Source organism: Spermophilus citellus (assembly GCF_964194105.1).
Source record: "Spermophilus citellus genome assembly, chromosome: 15".
Taxonomy (NCBI): domain Eukaryota; kingdom Metazoa; phylum Chordata; class Mammalia; order Rodentia; family Sciuridae; genus Spermophilus; species Spermophilus citellus.
This window is the reverse complement of record NC_138195.1, coordinates 33,140,463-33,148,255: the sequence shown is the minus strand read 5'-3', so window position 1 is coordinate 33,148,255 and position 7,793 is coordinate 33,140,463.

The following is a 7,793-nucleotide window of genomic DNA, read 5'->3' as shown; positions in this document are numbered from 1 at the left end:
GTAGACAGCACAGTGTTCTAAGAAGAAAGTGAGATAGAATTCCTTATACTTACATTCAAAATGATTGCTTAAATGATATTTCCTTTCTATTTTTCTAGAATGTTTTCATTCTATCAGCTGTTTGATATAAAGTTAAACTTCTCTTGGATAATTAAAAAATATTTTTGTTTTCAAGTGTTACTTTGAAAAATTTGCTGCAAAGTTCTTATAAATCAAATTGATCACCTTTGTTTTCATCAGACACCAATCATTACAATGCAGTGATAATTTTAAGTGCAATATTTACAAAGAAACTTAACTGTACCTACTTAAACTGCCCTCCAACAAAAGGACACATGGTTTTGTTTACATTTGCTTTATAAAACAAAGACTTATGGCAGCCCTTTTACAGAGTTCTGTCCTTTACTTTGTTCTTTGTGCATGGTGGTGCACACCTGTAATCCCAGTGGCTCCAGAGCCTGAGGCAGGAAGATTGCAACTGTCAGTTATATCCATTGGTCTCCCCATATTTTATATTGAATCCAGACCTTGCCTTTCAGTTTCATATCTGTATGTCCACTGTCTTCTGGACATCTTCACCATTGCTTCTGAAAGGTACCCATTTCAACATTCCCTGAACAAAATTCACTCTTCCTGTCTTGAACTCTTTCTCTTAGTAAGAGGTGCCAGTTTCCTATTCAATCATCCAAGTCAATAACTTGATAAAACATTTAAAAATCTCCCCATTGACACTCTTCTCCCATTAATCGAGTATGAGTATTGCTCCATCTACATTATTCATCCTTTTAGTCACCATGGGTGACTTAAAACTATCAACTAGAAGTCACTGAATCTAAAGTCGAGAAGAAATTAGAATAATTAGGTCTTCAAGCCAATACAGTTGCCTCCTGTCAATGGTTCATACTCTGACATCTTTTCTCAAACTTCGACAGTAATCTTCCAACCTTCAGTTTTACATGCCTCCAAACCATATACCACAGTTATAGGGGCAGTCTTTGTAAAAGGCAAACACATTCATTTATTCATTTCATATGTATTGAGCACCAACTAGATGTCAGGCAGGCTACGATCCTATTTCTGATCTTGAAACCTTCTGTGGCACCTGACTGCCGACAGAATCAAGTTCAATTCTCATATGCAGCATACAGGTCCTCTATGAACTAGCCTTTCTGTTTCCTCCATAGCTTTATCCCCACTTTGCCTTTTCTTGAAATAATTTATGATTTAAACACTTATTTCTTCTATTTAATAGACACATCAAACCATTTCTTTTAGCTCTGAGTTTACCATTGCTTTTTGTGATATGCCAGAGTAATGGAAATCACTCAATCAAAATACAAGCTTAAAAGTAAGACAGATCTAGGTTCAAATCCTGCTCTTATACTTACTAGATGTATAACCTTGACAATAACAATCTCTCACCCAGAGATTTCCCCCTCTGTTAAATGGGAATAATAATGTTTGACTCTTAAGATTGTTGTGAAGACTAAATTATATACTGGCCAAAAATTTATTAACAGAGTCCCTAGGATGTAGCAATGGCTCAACAAATAAAGAATGGCTATTTTTATCCTCATAGTTTCAGAACAATTAAAATTACCCTCAAATTTATAGATATTGATTATCTTCCAACAAAAATCAAATCTGCATCATTGCTAAAATGGAACCCAGGGCCTTGTGGGCACTGGAGAAGCACTGTGCTCCTGAGCTATATCCTCAGCTCCTCTTCTAATAGATCCTGTAACTTTTCTTAAATCAGTAATTTATATCACAAACACTGTGGTAGATGAGAAATTGAAATAACACACCCTCAAGTTGGAATCATACTTTAATATTTTCAGAACATCCTTATATAATTTTGATTGTATGATTTATAAATCAGTGAAAAAGACAAAAAGTTATCCGATCATTGTTCCCAAGTACCAGATGAGAAAAACGAAATTCAGAAGGCCCAAGGGATATAGTTCTAATAATGAGTTGTGTAAGTGAAAAACTGGTCTTCCAATTCATTGTCTTGTGCATTTCAATTATATCAGATCATTCTTCAGACTTAGTCAACATGCCATACCACTCCAGCCCCAAGTAATCCTCAGATCTTCTAGAGTTGTGAGCTCATATCACTTATGGTGACTTAACCATATACCACTCTTGTTTCTAATCACTTCTATATTTGCATTTCTCTCCCTCAGTAAATGGCAAGCTATTTGATGGCATCCCCTCAATCTTGATAGGTAGGCAGGTAGGTAGGTAGGTAAATAGAATCTGTGAAAAAAAATGAGCATCTGCATACATTATTTTTGTACAAATTTGGCCCCACAGAAAATAATAACTTCCTGTTAGAAATATCATTTGCCAAAACAAGGGACAGTTATATGAAGATATGGGAACCATGTACAATTTTGGAATATACATATGAAAGTAACGATCTTTGTTGATATTTGTACTTTAGTAAAGCAGAACCAATAATAGAAGCAGTGACTAGAGGCCTGGGTAATTCCCCACTGAATAATAGACTTAGATATGTGAATATAACTAAAATGCAGGGAAAATATTCTTAAAGAGAAAGCAGTATTGCTTTTAAATTATAAAGGATTTATAACTTAGCTCCAGTAGAAGCAATCCCCCACAGGTCAAGCACAGAAAACAGAGGTGATTTTGAATTTAAAAGCAAAATATATTTCTGGAAGTAAGATAATACCAGAAGCACTCATTCATAGACAATTTATTCAAAACCAACCATATAGCACCTTGATAGAGACTGGAAGTGGCACACAATGATAACATATTACTATTCCAAAGAGGTCACTCCAGCCAGGGAACAAAGTATAGACACAAATTACAGAAGTATAACAATCCTTTACAGGGCTGGAGATGTAACTCGGTGGTAAAGTGCTTGCCTAGTATGTGAATTCTTGGGTTCAATCCCTGGCACCATAATAAATAAATAAATAACAATCCATTACAACAATATGAGAAAAAATTTACAATTTGTATACATATCTCTTAGATTACCTTTTCTGTAAATCAAGAGTTTAATAAATTATATGTATAACAACTACATGTATAATTTTTTTCTTTCTAACCATTTTCATTTACTTAGGGTCTATTTTCACATCATTGGAGTTTGCCTTTAAAATTATTATAGAAAAGGAAAGAAGGGAGAGAGAAATCAGAAGAAAAATATTTTGCATAGTAAAAGTTTACAGCTATTCAAGTTATTTTATGAATTATTTCTCAATTAAAACAAGTCTGCATATCAGAATTATTTTTAGCTATTGCTGTAGCAGCATTATGAAGAATAAATATAGCTTTTCTATTTTAAAGCTGATTGTATGAGTCAGCAGGAGGTAAGACAAGCAAAAAGGACAGCTATAATTTTATGCAAATTCGTAAAACCTTAATTCATATTACCAGATATTCCTGAAAGTTGACTTAAAGATTGGAAGAAATCCATGGTTGACAGAATAATGCTACTAATAAGACAATATAACTTGTGTCTACTTTCTTATTGCTGAAGCACCTAGTTCATACAAACAATAATTGTAATTCGTTGCTAAACTATGTCCTAAGCATTCTACATACATTATTTCTAAACCTTTCATAAATCCTACAAGGTGGTATTATTTCTATTTTGTGGCTATAAAAACTGGCATTTACATATTACATATATATTTATGTATATATGAGAAGAATATCTTCTGTCTTGCAAACAAAATTTTCATCACCAAATCCATAGCTTGTAGCTTTTACATTATCTTTCATTCTATGTAGGTACAACAGAGCCAAATCAGTCATAAAATTGTGGGTTTGTTTAACACTTGCTCACATCCTATTATTTCATTTCTATTCCCATAAGTACTCTTGACTTCTTTAACTGAGTGAATTATTAATATAGCATCTTAATTTCTTTTATTTACACATTCATCCAGTTATCCAAAAACACTTAGTAAGCCTCAAACAAAACAAAACAATAACACTACACAAAATCAGTGTTGTGGCTCATGCCTATAATTCTAGCTACTCAAGAGACTGAGGCAGGAGGATTACAAGTTCAAGGCCAGTCTGGGCAACTCTGACCCTGTCTCAAAAAAATAAAAAATGAAAAAAGGACTGGGGATATAACTCAGTAGTATAAGGACCATAGGTTCAATCTCCAGTACTGCAGAAGAAACAAACAAAAATACTATACATATCATATTGCATGGGTATGCATGTGTAAAAAAGTTCAGAATAATATAAAATTTGGTTTAATGGTGATTATACCAGTATTGCTGGTACTCATTTTATATATATTTGTATTGTTTTCATTTTTTAAAAAATAAAATAGTAATAGTCACCTTTTTGTAATTCTTTCAAACTTGGTTCCTAGCAGAGGCCAGTACTATATTAGATACTGTGATAAGTTCTAAAAATACAAAGATGACTAAAGCATGATCCATCTGTTTAAATCTGCCTGGGAGATTAGGTGATGGTTTCATGGAGTACGTGCCATTTGAACTGTTTATTTAAGTGGAGCAAAGTGGAGGTGCTTTCCAGAAAAGGGAAACAGTATGTGCAAATCAGATACACAGGAGGGCATGGTGTACTTAAGAAAACAAAGTATATGTGGCAAGGAGTGGTCTGAAACAAACATAAAGAGGTTGGGTGGTAGTAGCTTGTGAAGGTCTGTGCATAATATGCTGAGTTTGTTAGCAAAGATAGCAGAACATCTTAGGCAGGTTAGAGGCACACTTGTTTTTAGGAAATCTCTTTTGTAAGAACACAGTGATGAAAGAGAGGAGACTGAAAAGGAGATCAGAAAGGAAGCTGCTGCTCTAATTCAGGAAAGAGTGGGGAGAATCTGAACTGACATAGTGCCATGCTTTTCACTCCAAAGACATTTCTAAGGACAACAGGGTTCTACTGTCCAGTGAAGCACACGGAAGCTAGGAAGTAAGAATTCTAGCTTGATGGACTGTTCCAACTACACACTCTGGTAAGTAAACATTCTTAAGCAAATGCTTTCATTATATCACTTTGCTGTTTAAAAACTTACACTGACTTCATATAGGCAATCAAATCAAGGTTTCACATCCTATGGATCTGTCTTCACCTAATCTTTTCGCTAATTAATTGCACACAAACCTGCTAATGTTTGTCTCACTTATTTCTACTTTATCTTTGTTTGGTTTCATCTATTTTCATTAATGCCTTCCCCACTTAAATATGCCAATTAAAATCCCAAGTATTTCCCAAGGTCTAGTTCATTTGCTTATTTATTCAATAAATATTTGAGTACTTGTGTGTTAGATCGTGTTCTATGTCTCAGGGAGTTGAAACTGGAAAAGAACACAACGGATCTCATAGTTTAATGAAATTGATAGAGCAGTGTGCCAAGGGCAATTATAAATTTGCACACAGGGTACCATGGTAACACTGATGCAAACTGCTTATTTCCTCAAAAGGTAAAAAAGGAGGGAGTGACATGAAATTAGATTTAAAGATAGAAGAAGAGGGTATTTTAGGCAGAATGAATAGTTTGGAGCCGGAGTATGAGAAGCACCACTCTAAGCTGGGGAGAGGCTGGGAACCAACGAAAAGTGCAAGAAATTTGGTGAGAGGCTGGGAATGGCAGATGAACCTAGAGATGCAAGCCAAGTCAAATCATGATGCATATTAAGCACTGAGTATTGTCATTCTATTGGGTTTTAAACAAGGAGAGAGAACCTGAGAACTCAGGGAAAGGACCCTGATTGATATATAAAACAAAAACAAAATTTACTGCTGGCTGCATTGGCAACATGCCTATAATTCCAGATTCAGGAGGCTGAGGCAGGAGGATTGCAACTGTGAGCGGAGTACCAGCCTCAACAATTTTTTTTTTGAAAGAGAATTTTTTAAAATATTTTTATTTATTTATTTTTTTTTTAGTTTTCAGCGGACACAACATCTTTGTTTGTATGTGGTGCTGAGGATTGAACCCGGGCCACACACATGCCAGGCGAGCGCGCTACCGCTTGAGCCACATCCGCAGCCCCAGCCTCAACAATTTAGTAAATTCTTCAAAATAAAAAATTAAAAGTAAAATGGGGAGTTAGGATACAGGGCCCCCAGGTTCAATCCATAGTACCAAAAAAATAAATAAATAAATATTTTTTTTTTTTTATTGATTGAAGTAAAATAAGGTCCAATTCTAAACCACCATACTCTTCCATCCTCCCCTCCCCCCCCCCCAATTCCTTTGCAAAACCACTGATTTGAAAAATTTTTAAAGCTGATGCCACACAAGAAGAAATTTGGGTTAAGTAGCATAATTTGGCACTTCAGAGGACCCAAGGATATGAGGGGATCTCAAGGGTAGGTAGGGGAAAGACAGAGGTTGTAATAGTGACCATCAATAAATGAAGAGGTAGGGATTTCTGCTTCCAGATAGATGGGTCACTGAGAATATGAAGAGCTGGATACAAGAAGAAAAATGTAATTGAAAAGGTCTGAGCAAGCTGCAGAAAGCTTGAGACTCTCAGAGGTTGAGCTCTGAATATCTACAGTCATTTTTCTCCTGGAATATTGGCTATCAGCTGAGAATTTAGGCTTAGCACAGCAGAGGCCCACTGCTAGGGGTCTGAGAAGTTTTTTGGTGATTGAACAATGCTGGAGTGACAATACTGAGATTTAAGGAACTGGGGTCTTTTTTGTAAGGAATTACAATCAAACTTAGGGTGAAAACTAACTGAAAAAACCTAAACTAGGTGTATACTCTTTGTTTAAAGATTTTAAACAAATACACCCAGTTTAGCTAACTTCAAATCTCAAGACAGCCAAAAGTTTAAATAGTATTCAAATAAGGCAAACACAGAGCTGTAATCAGTTGGGCTGTCTGTGCTTCATTTCCTTTTTTCTATAGCTCATGTCTGTTTTCTGTCCAGAAATGTATCCAACCAACAGGACTGCTCTGAACCTTTCCTTATTCTGAGGGCTACCCAATTCTAGAATGGCAAATTAACATCCAGTTAGGAACTGTGAAACTAGAATTGTCGCTTTATATATATATTTTTTTGTTTGTGTTTGTTTAGTTGGACACAATAGCTTTATTTTTGTTTTTATTTTTTATGTGGTGCCGAGGATCGAACTCAGCACCTCACACGTGCTAGGCAAGTGCTCTACCATAGCCCCGCTGAGCCACAATCCCAGCCCCATGAATTGTCATTTTTTAATAGTGGCAAACTGACCCTGATGATTTACTATCTTTTCTTAGGGCACTTGTTAAATTCAAGGTGGCTGGAAGGCTAAGAATTCAGGCTTTATCCCTTACCTAAGACTCCCCTTCATGACAGAAAAATAGGTAGCGCTTTAGTGGTTACATAGAGCAAATGTAATGAAATTGCTGATCTGAAAGGCTATAGATACATAGCTGCTGTCCCTTCTCCAGATGTCTGTGTAAGTCCCAATCTCAAAAGAGCAAAAGGCTAAAACTCTGAATTAAAACAACTGAAAAGCAGAGTGGAATATCTTGCAGTCTTTCTGTGCTGAGGAAACAAAGATAGTCCTAGAGGGCTATGCACTATGAACAAGGGTAAACCAGGCCCAGCTTGAGTCTGATTCAAGCGTAAGCCTGCCTCACCTGTGAAAAGGACCGGAATGCATTAAGATCATCTTCTTCTCACTATTTGACTAGCAGAGCCAAAGCTGAGGACTCTCTTGTGGAACATAACACCATCTGAAATTTCCATAGTTTTTATTCACAATGTTTGGCATTCGATAAAAGCAAGGACACAGGTAATTTAGATACTGAAGTTTGCAAGGACTTTAACTAA